We start from the raw sequence: 20,566 nt of genomic DNA, 5'->3' as shown, positions 1-20,566 counted from the left end.
TCTTTCCGTGGGGTTTATTTTAATTATTTCTGATGAACGTATTACTAAAATCTCAAATGTTTCTAGAGGGATCCCTAAATTTATTAATTCACCGTCTAGAAAAATAAAATCTAGTGCTTACCACCAATTTTATGGTTGAAAACGTTATATAAAATTTTCAAACCGTTTTACATACAATATATTAATTGTAAGGTACTGTTTTTATTAATCTTAAATATAAATAACTTACATCTGTATCCGTAATAATTAAAATGTGAGCTTCGTGCAAACCCCCGTTATTAGAGTCTTGTTATCAAAGTATTTGGATTAGTTACAGTGTACATGCAGAACAAAATATTTACATACGAAGGTCAACATTTTAAACAGTGTTACAAGAATTTGCCTAAAAATGATATAAATCCGTGTGTCTGATACTAATACTTTATATATTTATACAATATCAAAGCCAGACTCAATAAAATCAACATTATTACATAGCAAACTAACAGAAGGAATAACCTGTCGAAAATGAAGGTCGCGGGACTAATTTCATTTCCTCTAATCTAAATAACAATCTATGGACGCTGGATGTGTTATTTGTGGAAATGAGTTCCACGTGAATACGCCAGTGGTATTGATTAGCTTCTGTGGATACGATCAATTATTTATTGTTATTATTATTTTTTAACAGCGGAATAAAGGTTTTCCAAGGGCATCGCGGATATTATTCGTGTTTTGGTCAAACAGTTTTTAGCACAAAATGGGTTGAAAATATGAAATTTGACTAGTTTTTGTTATCACAATCCAAGAATGTCATGAACGCTGAAAATAACTGATAGTTTAAGAATAATAAAAAAATTCAGTCACACATGTCTAGCATAGACAAGAAGTCATACCAATCAGTGGCAGCTCGTGATTATTGAGTGTGACAGAGTTCTATGTTTGGAAAATTCGATTTTACTGATGTTGTTTAGTCCAAAAATATTTTTTATTTTTTTTCGAAAATTCGTATTTTTGTTAGAAGATTTTCAGGAAATTTCAGCTTGGTTCAGTATCCTGAAATTAAAAAAAATATACGTTTTCGGCTACAAAAACATCAATAATGCCAATTCTTGTAGTATTAGTTCTGTTAGCACTCTAGTACACCTAAAAGTCACGAGCCGCCACTGATACCAATTGCTTCCAACTGTTCGAGGCCAGCCGGAATATGCCATCACCAATTGGGGTGTGTTGTAGGGTTGAAGGTAGTATAAAAATAAATAAGATGGTGTAGAGGAAGGTGGAGAAGTACTTGGCTATTCAGATCTGACCTTCAAACGCGACTAAAGCCATTTTCAAAGCAACGTTTACATTGTGTATGGTGGTATTTCTCCAAGTAAAAGATAAGTCACGTAATTTAAAAGTTAACACACAACTCAAATAAGAAAACGTTGTATTCCGATGGTAATTAAAATACTATCAAAACAACAAAATCAAGCAAAATAATCTTCCTAAAAGAACCTCAAAGAAAATTTAAACAATACAACTGTTTTCTATGAGTTTTTTATTTCCCAGGTAATTAAGGAAACGTAATAACTCCAAATAACCAACCTAACCGTTTAATTCTCTCCATTAAATGACACTCTTTCCTTCAACACACTTTCGACAGGAAACTTTATTTTACAGTTAATCAAGAAAGGGTAATAACTTTAAATGACGGGTCGATGGCTGAGTTGGCGTCGTGAGTTCAATTATTTAATTTACCGCTTACCATGGTGGTAGTAGGAGGTTTTCAAATTATTGTCATGAAATTCGTAACACGGGAGTGTTTGATGTTCTTTAAAAAAAAACTAACCTAACCTCTTAATTATCTTTACTAAATGGCACTCTTCCCTTTAGCTACCAGGTCATCAGAACCGCACAATAGGTTGACAGGAAAACATAATATAAAACGAAATTACTCTAAATGACTCACTTAATCTTTTAATTCTCCCTGCTAAATGACACTGTCCTTCCTTTAGCTACCAGGGCATCAGAACCGTACAATAAGTTGAAGAAGTTCTTAAAAAGGTTTTGTTTTGTAATCCCTTGTATTATCTATGTTTATTATACCATTATTTGCGACAGGAAAAGAGGAGAGTTAATCAAGGAAACGTAATAACTCTAAATAACTAACCTAACCTCTTAATTCTCTCCGCCAAATGACACTCTTTCGTTCCAAGGATACCAGGCGAGCAGAACCACACGAAGGTTGGTTGCCGGGCATTCAGCGTACAGCGAGCGGCTGTAGGAACTTAATTCGGGGCGGCGATAAAACCCAGACTGTATACGACCAGATGTCGGGTGGCCGGCTTATTTACAGCGGAGGGTTCGTAAACCTTTGTTCTAGGGGATGTGGAGAGTAAGAGCCTCTCGTAAGAGGTCGTGAAATACGAGTGTTTGTTTAAGGAAATGTTTGTCCAGTAGAAACATTGTTCAAATTGACTAATTTGGCATATTTGCGAGTTTTAATGTAATTATTCGAAAAAAACAATGAATATTGTGAAAACAGTGTATAGTAATGTAGATTAGCGTAGAATAGAATCAAAAAATGGGCACGTGAATTAAAACTCACAAGAAATCAATTTAACAATAATTTATATGCAACATTGAACATTCTTAAGACCTATTCCATCGATAACTTTATATTTATGTACCAATATTTAGAAATTTTGTCGATGTTACTAAAGCATTGTGTGGGCTACATTATACATGGTTACGTGTCGTGAGAAAATCTGCAATAACATTATTTAATAGCTTTATATTTCTATATTAAATTCTATGGCCTCAGTGGTCGAGGGGTAAGGTTGCAGGTTCGAATACCGGCGTGCGCAAGTAAATTTTATTTGATTAATTTGTTATTTCACAAACTTTATTAATTTGTTATTTCACTCGTTTTTAGGTGTACTAGAGTGCTAATACTACAAAAAAAGGACATTATTGATGTTTTTGTAGCCAAAAACGCTTTTTTTAAATTTCAGGATACTGAACTAAACTGAAATTTCCTGAAAATCTTAAGGAAAAAAAAATTTTTTTTGGACTAAACATCATCAGTAATATCGAATTTTCCAAACTTAGAACTCTGTCACACTAAATATTCACGAGCTGCTACTGATTGGTATGACTTCTTGACTATGCTAGACTTGTGTGACTGAATTTTTTAAACATTCTTAAACTATCGTTTTTTTCCAGCGTTCATAACATTCTTGGATTGTGATAGCAAAAACTAGTTACATAGAAGTAACATAACTGGACCGAACAAAAAAAAACTGGACCGAAAAAAAAAAGACAGACACGCGAAAGTGTTCATTTTGAGACAAAACTGAAGACCTCTGAAGATGGACAGTGAGATCTTTCTGAAACGTAAGGAGTTAAAAAGTCCTTTTAAGGACTACTTTACGCGGGTAAACCGAGAAAATTATTCTACATCTAACACCCGTGTAAACCTTATAACCTTAACCTTATATATAGTGTAATCGCTAAAATCTTATATAGTGTAATTATTGATTTCACTAATAACTTATTCTGTGTTTTAATTTATACTAGCAGTGGACGGGTACCGGGGGTTTCCGGTCGTTCGACGATAAAGGTGGAGGTCAAATTGGTTTAATTGGAGGTAAAACATTGGAACTAATTTTTACATCTAAATACATCAATAAGGATGGTCTGAATTCTCGACACATCGGTTCCAATTAGAAACATGGAATTTAAAATAAACATTTGTTCAAAAATATTATACCATAAGTAGGTACTTTATCACTTGTATGAATTCTCCAAACAAACACTTCTAATTTTGAAAACGAAACTTAAATTCAATCCAAAAGTTATAGAGTTCATCGAACCAGAGTTATTAACAGAGTCATAACCGATACTAGCATTTTTAATAATAACGCATATTTTGTGATACACAAACATAAAAATTTGGTGGAACAGTAATGATTTAATAGTGAAGTAAAATTTTTCCTAAAAAATTATATAGAACTCATGCAGAAGCCATTGCTTAGTAATTTATTCTAAAACTCTATTATTATTATTATTATTGAGGTATGTTATTATAGCCTTCTTGTACCTATATTCCGTGCAGTCGGACACGTCTACAATTACTGCGAAAGTATTGCCAACTGCATGCAATCTAGGTACAAGCGAGTATCTAATGCCTCAGTCCTGATATTATTGTTGCAATTAAAGACAATTTTGGATCGAGTAGTTCAATTTGGTATGTTGAAGGTTTTTTTTACAGGTTTTTTTCGATGTCTGTCCCACTAGGATAAACCTGTGTCGAGAAAATCAGGGCTGTCTATAACTCATTTTTTTAAACTTTAAAAACTCCACACAGGAGGCCATGAGGAAAATAATTTCCTCAGGGCCTACGTCACATCTGAGGATGCTGCATGGAGGTTATTTTTGAGGAGAGGAAGGAGTGAAGTGAAGTATGTACACATATTGGGCGCAAAGGGAGCAATGACGCTAGTTCCTCGGATCATCTTCCATTGTAATACCGGTAGAACAAGGCGTACCTATCTGACGCCTATGCTCTAAATAATGCTACCCGCCTGTTAAGATAAAATTTTAAATATAAATTCAAGTCGAAAATTAGTCTAATATAATTTTGAAAATAAAGTTCAAGTCGGAAACAAGTCTTCTATAATAATATGTGAGTTTTAACACATTCTTTGCGGGAAACGAGAAAACTCCATACGCCTTTTTACAGTAAGACGCGGGAGACGAGTTTACTCGTTTTGTTGCGCAAAGCGGTAAGGAGCGGGAAACTTGTAAACAAGGGGGTTCTAAATGGGTGCGGGGTCATGTGTTTTCTATTGACGGCGGTACCCGATCTATCTACCTGTCAATACAATGAGTTTGAAACACAACAAAAAAATAAAATTGCTGTCGCGTATGTTCCGCTCACAAACTACGTAGTGAAACGCGGTACATGTGCAAGTTTTGCAATGTGCCCCTGCATAATGGAAAGTGTTTCGAACGCTATCACACATTGAAGCACTATTAGGTTATAGTTTTATCTTGTAATTTTGTATGAATAAATTTGGATGTGATATTTCGATTGTGAAATACTAATTTTACTATGATTCCCAAGAAAGTAGAAAGTTTTTGTTCATAAAAAAAGGAATTACACATATATTACTAAGTAAATAAATAGAGACATCTTTTTAAAGTAAAACACTGAAATTTTCATCGAAAAATATCAAATAGATCATAAGATATGAATATTTTGCGGAAAGTCTAATTTTGGCGCTAAAATTTAAAAAAACACCCGCGCTTCGCCCCCAATTTGGCGGTAAAATGCCCGACCATATAGTGTTAATATTTTAACCTGACCTAACCTCTACTATAATATCAATAAGTGACTGTTTCGCCTATCAGCAATGTTGTCCTTGTGTCCATATTACAAAAAACAATGTTTGTTATTTATTCTCTGTTCAATCAAACGCCAGTTGTTTTGATAAGAGTGACGATAATCAGTTTTGATTCAGACCATTCACTATAGCTCCGCTCGATGTGACGAGGTGGCCGAGTGGTTAAGGCGTTGGACTGCTAATCCAATGGGCTCTGCCCGCGTGAGTTCGAATCTCATCCTCGTCGGAAACTTTTTTAAAAAAATTTTTTATCTTTTTGATACTCTTTTTTTATATAATCTCCTTAGATTAATTCCCTATTATTTATAACCAAAATTGATTGAGCGTAGCGAAGTCCTGTATTATTATCTCACCATTTTAAATTTCAACTGTCTGTATACTTATTTGTTCCATTCTGGTTCCGATTTCAAAATGGTGGCCGTTTTAATGGTTCAGTATAGATTACTTTTTAAAATGAGAAATCGTTATGTTTATTAATTAAGTAGGTAGGTATTTAAGTACCCACTTACAAAATTTAAGATTTCAGAGGAAATTTTGGTTTTGATTTAAATAAAAGTAAATTAAGAAACATACATTTTGTATGTTGTATGTCTACTGTTCGCAGAACTACTTGTTTTAAGGACGATTTTTTTTTCAATGTTTTCTAACTTTGTTTTTAAACTAGCTTTTCTCATCCAGCTTCGCCTCTCTCTCATTATTATTTTTTTCAGTTACATGCATATTTGAAAGCTCTTTAGCACATGATTGAACTGACATAGTGATCTGAGTCGCATCTGTACAAATTACATGACTCCAGAGCATACGGTTAGAGAGTTATTGCAGTTATAAACGGATTTTTGTTTTTCAGTAAGTTTTTTTTTTTAATAAGAACGAATTTTAAATTATGATTTTTGATATTTCGAAACGCGTGCCAAAGGTATTCTAGCCCTGGACAGCAGAATTAAGGGCTTAGCAGCTTTGTCACTTTGCGGCGATGCAGAGATACCAGCTGGTTAATTATTTGATGGCGGTTCCTACCTTTTTCCAAAAAATAACAAAAACCGACATAATTATAACGAAAGGGAAATTAAAATCCTCCTCCGACCATTATTAACCCTCCGACAATTAGGGGGATTAAAAAGAAAATAATATCATCTCTTTTTCACCTGAAAATGTATTCAATGAAAAATAGGGTTTATTTTATTTTTTTCTTGTGTGTATGAGTTTTTGTTGCGTATATACCGGGGATGACAATAATTATTTTGTTTTAAAACAACAAGCCCCAACTTCCGAATCGAATCGAAGATCTAGGCAATCGTATCACCACAACTAGGATGACAGCTGCGTTTAGCTCGCTACTCGCTGATCAGTTCAAATATGGTTCAGATCCAGCAGAGCAGCAGGATCTAGGCAATCGTATAGATGCGTACCAACACAACTAGGATGACAGCTGCGTTTGGCTCGCTACTCGCTGATCAGTTCAGATATGTTTCAGATTGAGCAGAGCAGCAGGATCTAGGCAATCGTATAGATGCGTACCAACACAACTAGGATGACAGCTGCGTATGGCTCGCTACTTGCTGATCAGTTCAGATGTGGTTCAGATCTAGCAGAGCGGCACGGAACAAGTTATGGATACAAGGAGACCAGGACGATAATGGAGACAAAACGTATTTCGACCCGTAAAGAATTAATTACATTATTTAGTTTTCTTTCTTATTATTATTGGTTTATCACGTAGCATGTTAAATAATTACTTGTTTGTTATGTTTAAACTGGCGCCTTATAAATTCATTAATTATTCGACTAACTCAAACATAATTTGTGGTGACATTTTGTAAATTAACTCACAGAAATTACCTTCGAGTTTTTGACCACCTTTGAGATTTAAATTTAACCATTATAGAGTCCTTTTTGTAACTTTAAATTTAAATGATCATTTAAAGTTTTTCTTCCTTAATTATTAACCATTACAATTAATCATTTTACAATATTATTATATTTTACAGCGTGATGGATTGTAAGAGGACCACAATGAATTAATGACAGAGGATTGCAGTAATTTGTTCACCCTAAGTCCAAACAGTAAATTGCATAATACGTAACACAAAGATCCGGTAGAAGTGTCCAGACGAATGACCGATAAAATGGCTTTACGCGCAACAGACGGCGAGACTTTAGCTTCCTCTCTACCCTTACGAAGTGCAAGGGAGGGTGTTACCAGAGCAGAGGGTGGAAAGTGCAGACGCGGTTGTATAGCTTTATCTATATATACGTCTTAATGGGGATTTTATTAAAGTAGGGGGCTATTGACAGGGGTGTACTCCTGGCACGAATACAGCTGTATTCTGTGTTAGGCATTTCGGTCTTAGAGTTTCTGCATTTAATGAAGTTTTTTCGATTTCGAGGGTTCTTTTGAGATCTTATGTACACTTTCTTCATGTTAGACTTCAGTCTGTTTTTGTTATTTTAAGCAGTTAAGCACTTATTTGTATTGGAACAAGAGAAATACATGAATGCACACATCATCGTGAAAAATCATGATCCATTCAGTAATGTCTGCTTATTATGGATACGTTTATTCGATGATTAAATACGGAATACTTTATTGCGAAAAATTGACAAAGATATTTGTTATTATCTTTAAATTATTAAAGAAAAATCACAAATTCCGGTTATCTGGATACATGTAGACCACTTTTAAAAAACTGAAACATCTGTATATATATATAAAATGGAGTTATGTCCATTATTACTGCCATCTCCCGTACTTATTCTAATTACGCCGTTGCAGCGTTGGTGTAGCTATACGAGGAAGAGGGGCGGATACTGTTTGAATTAAAATTGTTAGTCATAAGAATATTCATACCAGAATTTTTTAGACTAGCATTACTTTAAAATTTCCTGTCCAAATCTCAAAAACATTGTTTTTATTGGCACCGAAATCCGGCCAATTTGATTATGCGTCACGCATTTGCTTTGGTAAATCGATATTTCGATTTAAAATATCCCTCCGATGGTGTTGCAAATGGGTATTACTGCTTTTTTACATTTTCATTGCGCAACAGATCGTTATTTGTGAACTTCGCAAACAAAACGTCAAGAAATTCGGGCATTCTTTATATTGCCGGCGCGCGCTATCCTGACGCTATACTAAGAGGACAGCCGATATACATCTGACAACTACTAATACGACCGGTATACGCATCCGCAGCGATTATGAGTAACGTTTTCCACTATACGCTCCTTATACGCTCGTATAATATTTATAACGCGATTATGAGTAAGGCCGATCATATTTTAAAACATTCATTGGCTATCATACTTTGTATTGAGTTTGAGAAATGTACGAAAATGATTTTTTTTAAAAAGCCTAAAAGAAGATGGTACATTAAAAAATCTTAACCAATAATTAATAAGATAAAACGTTAACAAAAGTACGCAGTTAAAAATGTATACAAAAAGGGGCCTGTATTTAATGAATCAGAATTTATTATAAAAATCACGGGTTAGTTAATTCCAATTTAGAAAAAAAGATCATTTAATTAATCTTCTCTTAAAATGTTATACTACAGATAAGTACTGAATTCGTCAATCAATTACAATTTTGAAAAAGATACTTAAATTCAAATCAAACCCGAGTTCATTGAACCAGAGTTACACAGACAGACAGACAGACTATGATGAATTTTAATTAAATTATAAGTCTTTTCCTAAGCTGAGGATAACAAAACTGAGCATTATCAGGAGGCATCTATATAACACTCAAGATATTGCATATTGCATCTATATAACACTCTAGATATTGCATGTCTTACGAATTCGGTCGATTAATTTTAATCATTTTTTAACCAAACTCCCCATTTAATTGATCAAACTGAAACATCAAACTCGGTCTCACTTGGCTCAGAGACCAACAAAAGATAAAAGATAAAAGTTAAATTTGACTGCGAAATAATGTACTTTCTTTTCGATACATATTTTCGTAACACAGTTTTTGGAACCAATAATTTTGGTTTCGGTGTCATTTTTAACTTCCACATGCCCTGTCTAGACTTTGTTCGTCGATGCCAGGAGGCCATGCCGTATAAAGAGTAAAATCTTAAAAAACAGATTAACATGAATTATTATTTGCCTTTGTCAGTTCATCTCTGCACTTGGTCCGCCGACGCATCACGTCTGCACCGGGGCGTAACACGATGGTGAACTATTTGTGCAAACTCCGCGCGAACTGCGAAAACTTTATTTAAATTTCTACTTCGTCGGCGGTACAGCTCTCGTTAAGCGAGATTAATTAGGAACAAATATGTGGGGGGTGGAATGGCGAGATGATGGGAGGCGGATACGTTATTTGAGTTTGTGAAATATGATTGAATTGAAGATATTTCCTCCGGGTAGGTACAGAAGATGAACCGCTCCTAAATTCCTTTTTGGCATTTTTAGAAATCATGTCCTTGGTTGTTGTGTTCGTTAGTATAAAAACAAAGTTTCATTGTGAATTTTGTCCTCTAACCAGGGCGATTCTGAGAGTATTTTCCACTCGCGTAATCCCACTGACTCTTCTAAAACTACATACAGGCAAATATAAATGTCTTAGGTGCACATTACATTGATTCTGAATATTGATCTCTCACCAGGGCAATACTAACGGCCGTTGTTCCCAACTTTTCGAATGATCAATCTCAGGCTCCGATCAGCCAAGTCATTTATTCAGTAACGTTCGATTCGCCTGTTTCTAAACATCTTTACCGTTTATTATCTTTTGTGGCCCCGGCCATTTCATAGACAATAAAATGACATCAAAGTAAAAACTTTCAATGTTAAAGTAATATGGACAAATTAATTATTTTATTTATTATTAATGCGGATATATTTTTTTTAAATACTATAATAAATAAACCGATATTTTATACATTTTTAATCAAACGTTTATTAAAAATAAAGTGTTAGCTTGACTTTAATGCCACCGTGTCTTGGAGTCCCCATGGATTTGGGGGGAGGGGGTAGCTACGGAATTCCCCGTTGAAAAGTTTCCCACATTTTTCCGATCACAAAAAATCATCATAAAAAGTACCAGTCACAAATATTCATCGATAATACATACTAAAAATACCCATCAGAAATATCCATAAAAAATACAGAAAATAATATATATAATCAAAAATACCCATTAAAAATACCCATCAAAAATACCTGGTAAAAGTACCTACGTATTAAAAATATTTAATCTCGGTATGAAATACTTGTGAGTATTTTGGAACAGGTATTTCGGAGATCTGTCACAAGTACAAAGTACCGCATGAACTTGATACGTTATTTATAAGCGACTTCAATATGTAATTTTTGTATCTGTATGAGTATTTTGATGAAGTCAACTAAGGTTGATAGACCTAAACCTAAATACAACAAAATGTCATATGCGCATACGATTTACGAAAAGGGGCAATTTTAAAAGAGGCAATTTAAATTTGTATTCTGTCCCCAAACTAATTCACGTATTATATTCGTGCCTCCACTTCGTGCAATTTCCATTTTCTTGGGACAACAGTTTGTTTTCTTAATAATTTTCAAACAACGCGAACAATCTCATAATTAGGATTGCATTTGCACCCGAGTCACGAACTGCTACGCAATTTTCCAAAATCCTCCATAAAGAAATTATTTTAGTATAAATCATTGAGGAAGAACATAATGATAAATAATAAAAAAACATGAAACAGTACAAGATACAGAAAAATAAAAAGGTAACGGTCGCAACTGGGTATCGAAACCAGAATCTCTGTCTTACCGGGATAACGTATCAACCAACTCGGCCAATGGGACCTAATTATTTCACGTCTTTTTGACGATCTTATATATTTCAAAATTCGGAATTAACAGTATTATCTTCAATTCATTTTTCACATATTTTTGGCTGCTATCTTTTTGAATAATTAGAAATTTGTAATCATTCAACTCTAATCGTCCAGCTACCTCACGGATCGGTTAACCACGTGCTTTAGAAGGCAGACAATTTTGTTCCTAATTGCGCTGCGTAGACTGGCACACGGGTTACCACTGTGTTATTATTACAAAATATTTCAAAATAATTCAAGCTTTCTTGTTAAATATTTACACTGAGATTTGTTGATGTAATTACGACCTTACTTTTAACCGACAAAACCGAGGTACGTATGACGTCACGCGTACCCCGTCAGATTTACTGGAATTCCTTATTATAAGTACAACGAAAAAAAATAATATTAAACAAATAATAGTAATACTCATGTAAACAAACTTACTAATTTCGGTCGTGGGTCTGTCTGTGTTTATAACCACGGTTCAGTGTCAGGTGGCACATTGTACATGGAGAAAAATGATTCCGTTAAAAAAGTGACAGCATGCCAACGTCATGATAAAATATTAGTCATCCTGAATATATAGAGAACACGTGTTCTTTTCCTAAAACATATCACGACGGAATGCGACAGTATCAGTATTTGTATGAATACGTGTTCTGCCGTCTTCATAAAACATTCGCTTTTGACTGATATTTCGTTAGGAACTCTTTCAATTCATTCTGTATAGGCCTGCAGTCCCGTTTTAACAGGAAAACGAATAATTTGACCAGATTTCTAATAAATGAACAGAACTTCACATTACATAATTAGGGCTAATAATGGCTTCTTTCTTTAACAACTCTGACCATCAACTTTTTCATAATAGGATGATGTTTAGGGGAAGCATGTAAGTTCATTAACCAAAATATTACTTTATCAAAAACATTATATTTTATCACCGCTGAGAATGCTTTCTAATCTTTTCCGATACATGCGTTATTTATGAGTAAGAGGGAGAAGGGTATTCCTTTATCGTTCATTCTGTTTGATTAATGTTGAGGGCAATCACAGCGGAAGGGTAGCGGATTGCACGCGTTGCATACAGCATGATAATACAAAGAAAGGAAAGAAACAAAGAAGAAAGGAGAGAAACAAACAAAGAATAGAAAGAACTCATCAGTTCGCAAGTTTCGCCACGATGACTTTGTCGTGATAGGATATTTTGCAGATTTTAATACTGTAGTGGATGCAGAACGGTTATGGAGTGTATCAAAAACGCTATCGTCCAAAGTTTCAAAATCGTGTTTTGTTAATAATATCAAAAAAAATAATATTAGGAAAATAATATCAAAAAAATAATAATAAAAAATAATAGCCAGAAAATAATAATAGAAAATAATTTAAAATAATAATAAAAAATTTTCCGGAAACTATAGAACATATTATATTGGGATGTTCTGTATCAGCACCGTCCGAGAATACATTTAGGCACACATTTGGTAATTAAACATAACTTGATTGACTGCCGTAATATAATACCATATTATGAATACGAACTTAATTCATTTGTAGAAAACGAATTTAAAAAAATATATTATGATAAAACTATACTAACAGACCGAACGATTAGTCATAATAGACCCGATATAGTTTTACATGACAAAATTAAAAAAATAACTTATATTATTGATGTCGCAACCCCATTCCAAATTCCTGTAATATTCAAAAATCTGTTAATGAAAAATAAGAAAATACACAAATTTAGGAAATGATATAAAAAGAATTTGGCATCCTCGGACTATAAACATATTTTTTATTTCGGCTACTGACATTATACCTAGCTCTCTCATTAAAACTTTAGGCGTATTAGATTTATCAAAAAAATTATATATTAAAATACAAAAATCAGTCATTTTAAATACCTACATGTAGGATTACGAAAGATTTTTTAAATATTTATGTTGAGGGATCAATAGGATTTATAGGCCCTGTTAGGAGTTCTAATTTTTGTAAATTTTCACGGGTCTGTGCTAAAACAACATAATATCCTTTGTGAGTATACTTACATGTGAGTCTGAACTTTTCAAAATTGGAACTGGTGAATTGTAAAATGAATATTTTCGAGACCTGAGAAAAAAATTGATAAATTATCTGCTTACCATTATTTTAATTATATATTTGAAATTGTATACGTATACATGATTTACTTTCAAAATAAAAATTCAAGTTATATCCCGTGATTTTTCAGAAGGAAAACTAGTAATACATAATCTTCTAGTAGTATTTTACCTTTGTGATATTCAGCCGGCGTTTCCTCTCTCACGGCACCCCTAAAAGTGCAATCTTCTGTTCCTCCATTCCGAGAGGGTTGCAGATTACCAGGGGGTGGTAGAGGGTGGGGGGTGTTTTCGCCGAAATTAATTCGCAGACGTGAGACATCAAGGTGGAGAAATTGCATGTTTTGGTTGTGGGGATTTGGCAAAACTACCTACCTGCCCAAATCGAGTGCAAAATAATAAAAAATAATATTTTTGACCCAAAGCCAAGTGACTATTTTTTATGTGTTTTTAATACATTCTTTATGTACACAGCCAGGTAAGTACTTCATCTTCCCATCTCCTTCCCTTCAGCGTCACGACATACCCTAATTGGGGATGCCATAGTCCCAATGAATCCGGACAATTTTCCGGTGTATTTTATTATTTTGTTGATAATTAAATTGATTTTATAAAGCCTCAAAATTATTGTTGAAAAAATTACGTCACGACCTGAAAACAGTTGCGTTGTGATAAACAAATAAAAGTATATTCAAAGCAAATTTCATGACACCAGAGCTCACCGTTTCCGCTTCATCTCTAAGACTTTGAAAGTTTAAAAAATGTTTGCATAAAAATAGAGAAAACCCTGTTAGAAAGAAAATAGAAAAAAAACCCACCCTATTGTTAAAAAAAACGAGCAACCCTCCACAGTCTAAGGGGTGGACATAGGGGGAGGTGTACTACAGAAATAGGACGGGACCTACGCTGCCGTCTGCCACATTGTAAAATACATAATATATTCAAATATTTTGTTTTACAAACTTATGCTAAATTTTAAAATTTATGAGATATTGTAATAAGTCTAAAAAAAATGATCCTTACTTTAAAAAAAAAATCCAGTGATCCACAGATAAAAGGTTGCATTTGAGGATTTGCCACTTTTAGTTAGGTTAGGTTCTAAAGCTATTTCAAGCAACATTTCAATTCTGAATTGTGGTCTTACACCAGGGCGATACTAAGAGTATCTTCAACTCCTGAATTAATTTGGAATTTTAAATGAATTAATTGTGAAATAACCGAAATTAATCAAATAAAATTTTGTTGCGCGCGCCGGGATTTGAACCACGACCTCCGGATTGAAAGTCGAGAGTCTTACCTATCCTCAATCACGGGGACCGTCTTGTCTTATTTAATATATTTTAAAACATTTCAAAGCCGTATTTTAGCAAAATATTTTATGCAAATTTCAAGACACCAAAAATTACCTATTTGGATTTTCTTCTTAACCACGAGTTTTCTTACGTTCCACAAGTAAGTGATTAATTTAAAAAATTGAATAGTATGATTATAATGGTAGGTAAAAGTGATTATAATACAGGGTTTTCCAATAAGAGGTGTTATTTTGAATAGCCCGCTATTTCGGTAGATGTTACTTTTGAAGCTGTCATTTTTTGACATTTGACAAGTAAAAACTACGCCATTAATAAAAATGGAATGATACACGCTTCAACAACGCATTGAAATTATTAAAATTCACTGGAGTGAATCCAATGCAAATCATCTTGAGTGATGAGGCCCATTTCCACCTCGGTGGCTTCGTCAACAAGCAAAATTGTCGCATCTGGGGCTCGGAAAACCCAAGATTTATTGTTGAAAAGCCTCTCTATCCTCCACGTGTGACTGTTTGGTGCGGTTTATGGTCCGACGGAGTCATTGGACCTTACTTTTTCGAAAATAAGGCTGGAACAACAGTTACGGTGAATGGATCGCTATCGAGAGATGATTAATGATTTTTTATTACCGGAATTGGATGGTATTGATCTGGACAACGTTTACTTTCAACAAGCCGGCGTTACGTGCCGCACAAACAACGAAACCATTGATTTTTTACGATTGAATATCAAAACACGTCTTATTGGAAAACCCTGTAGTAGTAGAATTTGATTATAACAGTAGATAAATATGATAGTAGGTAAATGTGACTATATTTTCTTATAAATCATAGGTAGTAGGTAAATGTGACTATATTTTCTTATAAATCATACCAATTAATCAAATCGCCATTTCGTGAAGTACACTGAAACTTTACGATTGCTCATCAACTTTATGATCATTTCGTTTCTGTTATTTGGGCCGTAAAAAACTTCAGGGCCGGATCTAGGATAGGGCCACTGAAGTATTAATGAAAGGTCGTAAAAATCGGACAACAAAAATATTGCTTAGTCGGTTTTCAAAACACATTTACTTTATGACACTTTCGTATGAAATATAAAAATAATTTAATCTAACCGCTTCAAAATGATTTACGAAGAATGCATGAAAACCCAAAAATAATATGTGGTTGTTCTTGTAAAACCCTTGTTAATTTGTATACTAGAACAAGGATTCTGACTTATTTTTTGATACACGCACTACTTTTAGCAGAAAAATGAAGACTGTTTTCCTACAAAGTTCAAAGTAAACAAATTAGACATTTAAATATATATTTTTTTTAAATTTCTGTTTAACATTGTTTAACTATTTATATATAAATTTTTTTGTTTTACCCTCTAAATTTTTTCAACAATAATTTGTAGATTCTTATAAGAATATTGTGCATTTCTTTCATATCTCTATTTGTAAAATAATATTCTTATGTATATATTTTTCTCCTATTTATATGTCAAAATATTTGTATATGTTTTTAACTGCTGTTTAAGTCAATTCGTGATAAATAGTTTGGATGCAGGTGAATTCTATAGTGAATGTTTTGTATATTCTTGTCAATTGATATCTGTATCTGTTTTTCTCCGAAAAAAAAATTAAAAAAAAACTATCGATCATGCGTCACGATTTATATCCGAAAATAGTTTGTTCCCTATTAAAGTAAGACAAAATAATATACCAAAAATAAATTTTATCCTTTGTCGTAATAATTCAATTCATTTTTTTGTAATACCGCAAAAGTTCTAACTGTTCTGAACCTGTGGAACTATGGCATAGCCATTTGGAAAATGCTGGAAGGAATAGATTGTTGAGAAGACCCTGCCTTTTATGATTTGGTCTGATTACACCAAATTCTTCAAAAATAATAAATATTAAAAGGACAGTGATTGGCAACTCATTAGTCAAGGAGCCAAACAGCAGTACAACGAAATTGATTTGTTTAGAGAGGCAATTTTTTTTTACAATTACCTGGTTTTAATAACTCATTTTTATTATTAAAAATCTAATTTTAAAATAATAATATAAAATTTTTTGACGTTTTTATTTACAAATTGCGGTACTTGTGAACACTTATATCGATAATTAACTATCCCGCAGCCAAGTGGGGGAGTAGGTAGTACCCAAAATTACTATCCTTATATTAGCTTAAATAATTGACATATTATTTTATTATCTTACACATTTCTGTGCAAATACATAAGTAATCATTAATAATTGACTGAATAACTGAGATTTGTACAGTTTAAACGCCCATAAGACAGAAAAATGCATGGGGTAGTCGAAAGACCCCCTTGGTTACAGACGTTTAGTTTGGCATCTTGTCCTTTCAAGAGTTAAACAAACGAATATGTAGAATGTCTGAAGTTCAAATATTAGAGAAATAAAATTAAATATCTGCAAATAAAAAAATCGAAAACCATGCACTACTCAAATCTCGACGGTAAGGTAAACGCAAATCACGTCGGTAAGGAAATTCCCAACGCCCACCCACTTTGTAACTGTACTGTAATTTTAATTGTTTTTTTTTTTTTATTTATGATAATTAGCAAGTATAATAAAACACGTCATTCGTCGAAGAGCCGATTGTGGGTGGCGAGCCGTTATTTGCGATCACTTTTCTAGAACATTTTATAATTTGGTTGAGAATCGGCAGCTTGACCAATCGTAATATGCTGCGACATAATACAGGGTTTTCAAATAAGAGGTGTTATTTTGATATTCAATCGTAAAAGATCAATGGTTTCGTTGCTTGTGTGGCACGTAGCGCCGTCTTGTTGAAAGTAAACGTTGTCCAGATCAATACCATCCAATTCCGGCTATAAAAAATCATTAATCATCTCTCGATAGCGATCCATTCACCGTAACTGTTGCTCCAGCCTCATTTTCGAAAAAGTAAGGTCCAATGACTCCGCCGGACTATAAAACGCACCAAACAGTCACACGTTGAGGATAGAGAGGCTTTTCAACAATAACTCTTGGGTTTTCCGAGCCCCAGATGCGACAATTTTGCTTGTTGTCTAAGCCACCGAGGTGGAAATGGGCCTCGTATCGTCAATAAGCGTGTATCGTTCTATTTTTATTAATGGCTTGTCAAATGTCAAAAAATGACAGCTTCAAAAGTAAAATCTACCGAAATAGCGGGCTATTCAAAATAACACCTCTTATTGGAAAACCCTGTATAACACTTATAATTAGGTATACAGACAAAAGCGTTTGTCAGTGTTAGTAAGGGTATCGACAACAACACGACACATGCTATATCTACCGTTAGGAATACATTGTCCGTTAAGTAATACTTAGACAGTAATTCATACCACAACGACCCGTAGTAAAGCCGATTAGGGATGGCTTAGTTTCACACCAGTTGGTTTAGGCTGGCGAATTCCGGCATTTCACAACAAGGGGCGTCAATGTGATATGCTAATACGAGTACCTACGCCAGGGATTAAAGCTTTGGATGCGTAAATCCGATACGTTTGATATTAAATAGATTATAACTCGTGAAAGAGCAGGTGAAAACCCCCAGGCCCTGGGCCACGTCGCTGGGTGATGATAAAAACCTCAAAAGCACTGTATTATTTATTTATTTAAACGCCATAAAATGGCCTTTACAATAGAATGATACATCGGATTATAAGCATACAGTGGTACATAGGAGAATATTAGTAATAAATTACATAACAAGTAATGTGTACACAAAAATACTATTGCAAGTGATACAGTTGTTAATAGAAGTGCAGTGAGACAATACATAATTAAAATAAATATCTACTAGTGTAATAATAGTTGAATGAATGCTAGGATTGTATAAGACCTGACATAAATCGAGGTATGAGGTGTTTGGTGACTGGATAAATCATCAAAATGATAATTCATCACATCTGTAAAAAGTTATATAAAGTCATGGAAAGTAATGAAACAAAAACTTTATTAACTGGGTTAAGTAGGTTAGGTTAGGTTTAATTTTTTTTTTCATCTTTTCTAATGACTTTATATCACTTTTTAACGTGTTGAATTATCATGGAACCGAGGTGTTTATTTAATTTATTTATTTATGTCTATTCTTGAATACACATTTTAGAAATGATTACAGTGGTTTATATTGTAGTACAGAGTAAAAAGTACAGAAAAAAATATAAAAAATAAAGAACATAGGTAAGACTGTGTGTGGGTGATATTGTATGTAACGTGAACACCTCACTAGGAGAACCTGTACTGAGGTGTTAACGTGTTTGTGATTAAGTGTGACAGGTTTTTATGTATAGTAGTAGAAAGTTAGTTTTTATTTTTTTTTTTTTCACAGACATAAATTGAAACATGAAAACACACATTTATATGTGAGTGTATGTATTTTTGGATAATTCTCGAAGAACGTGTATAATATTTAAATTTACTTATTATATTTTGGTTATGTTTGGTTTGGAATTATAATCTTTTGAATAAAGTGAATATCTTGATTTTTTATCCAGGTTACGATATTTTTTTTGAGAAAGTTTGTAGATGTATTTGTAGTCAGTAATTGTTTCAAAGTAATGGGCATACTGTTAAAAAGTTTGATTGCGTAGTATTGAAAGTGTCTTTGTCCGTGTGTGGTGTGTGTTATCAGATGTTTGTGTGTTTATGATAATATAAAATAAATTCTATTAAGGTATAGAATGTTATAATATTTTATAAAGAAAGTGACTTGATAACGTGTATAATCTAGCAAAATATTATAATAGAGTAATTAGTAGTGAGTTTCTTGTTACCTTCAAAATTAATTCTACTTGGAATAGCTAGGCAGGTATCGCAATTTGGTATTATGCTACGTATACATTCTGGAGCCGAACTGTCGAACTGAACCGCGAATTTTGGGAAAGAAACGAAGCAACCGCAAATGGCGCGAAACACCGCTTGCAGTGGATTCGTTCCTTTCCCGTAATTCGTGGTACGGTTCGCGTTTCGGTTCGCAAATGTATACGTACCCTTAGGTGTTAGGTATCATCAGTGTATTAAATACTTGGTTCTTTGGCGCCTTGGCAAGTCGACGCCCGGAGCGACCTGCTCTTATTGGTCCTGCTCAGGGCCGGTCCTGTTCACTGCACACAGGAAAATAATACCCTTCAGGGTCTCGAAGAGACCATGTTGTATGAGGGTGGATACATAGGCCGGCAAATCGTTCATTACAAAGCTGTTGAACTGAAAAACGAGTCGAGAAACTACTCGTTATCATAAGTTCTGGTTTTTTCATGCTAGTTCCTCGGAGCAACTTTTTTTCTTTCTCTATTTTAAATAAGTCATGATTCATTAAATATTTTTGCTCACGCCTATTAATTTTAGTTTAAAGTTATTTAATGAGACTTTGAACATTGTTTACACATCGCCTTTTACGCATTATTTTCTGTTTCGCGTATCTTTAAATGCAACTAAAGCATTTGTCGACAGATTTTTCCTCTATTTCAAACAAGTCGTGTTTTATTAAATATTTTCACCATTTTCGCTTAATTATTATCGTTTTTTTTAAATATTAGCGCGCTCCCTCTAACATTCGTATTTACATATCTCCCTTTAAAACCATCTTAAACGGGGCCTTAAACAATTTAGTTACTAAACAAATATGTTTAAATAATAAATTAATAATATTTCGAAATTAAACTCAAATGAATAAATTTCGGTTGTGGATTGACTCTGATTAAATGAACTTTTTATATTTTAAGTTTATTTTTCAAAATTGGAATATAATATTTTTAACAGCGGATTATTTTAATTGCCATTTTCAAAATTGGAATTGATTTGTCGAAAATTCAAACTTTCCCATAGAGGTATTATATTTAGATGAGACACGAAGCAAAATAATCGATTCTTTATTTTACCTCCAATTAGTCCAATTTGACCTCCAACGTTGAAACTCCGAATGATCGGAAACTACCGAATTCGGTCCCCACGTAATGGT

The 20,566-nt window shown here is 33.5% G+C and overlaps 1 protein-coding gene and 1 non-coding gene across 2 annotated transcripts in view; one reads left to right on the top strand and one right to left on the bottom strand.

The window, feature by feature from the left end:
* The window catches only part of LOC149413560 (protein Fe65 homolog), a 225,473-nt gene that overhangs the window by 53,724 nt on the left and 151,183 nt on the right, over positions 1-20,566 (bottom strand). The gene's annotated exons all lie outside the window — the stretch shown is intronic.
* TRNAS-GCU (transfer RNA serine (anticodon GCU)) lies at positions 5,517-5,598 on the top strand. The gene has a single exon. It is a non-coding gene; the product is annotated as a tRNA-Ser (tRNA).

This window comes from Hesperophylax consimilis, chromosome 21 (genome assembly GCF_061612785.1).
Source record: "Hesperophylax consimilis isolate HC1 chromosome 21, BYU_Hcon_1.0, whole genome shotgun sequence".
Lineage (NCBI taxonomy): Eukaryota > Metazoa > Arthropoda > Insecta > Trichoptera > Limnephilidae > Hesperophylax > Hesperophylax consimilis.
The sequence above is the reverse complement of the archived record's forward strand: the minus strand, read 5'-3'. Positions and strand labels throughout refer to the sequence as shown.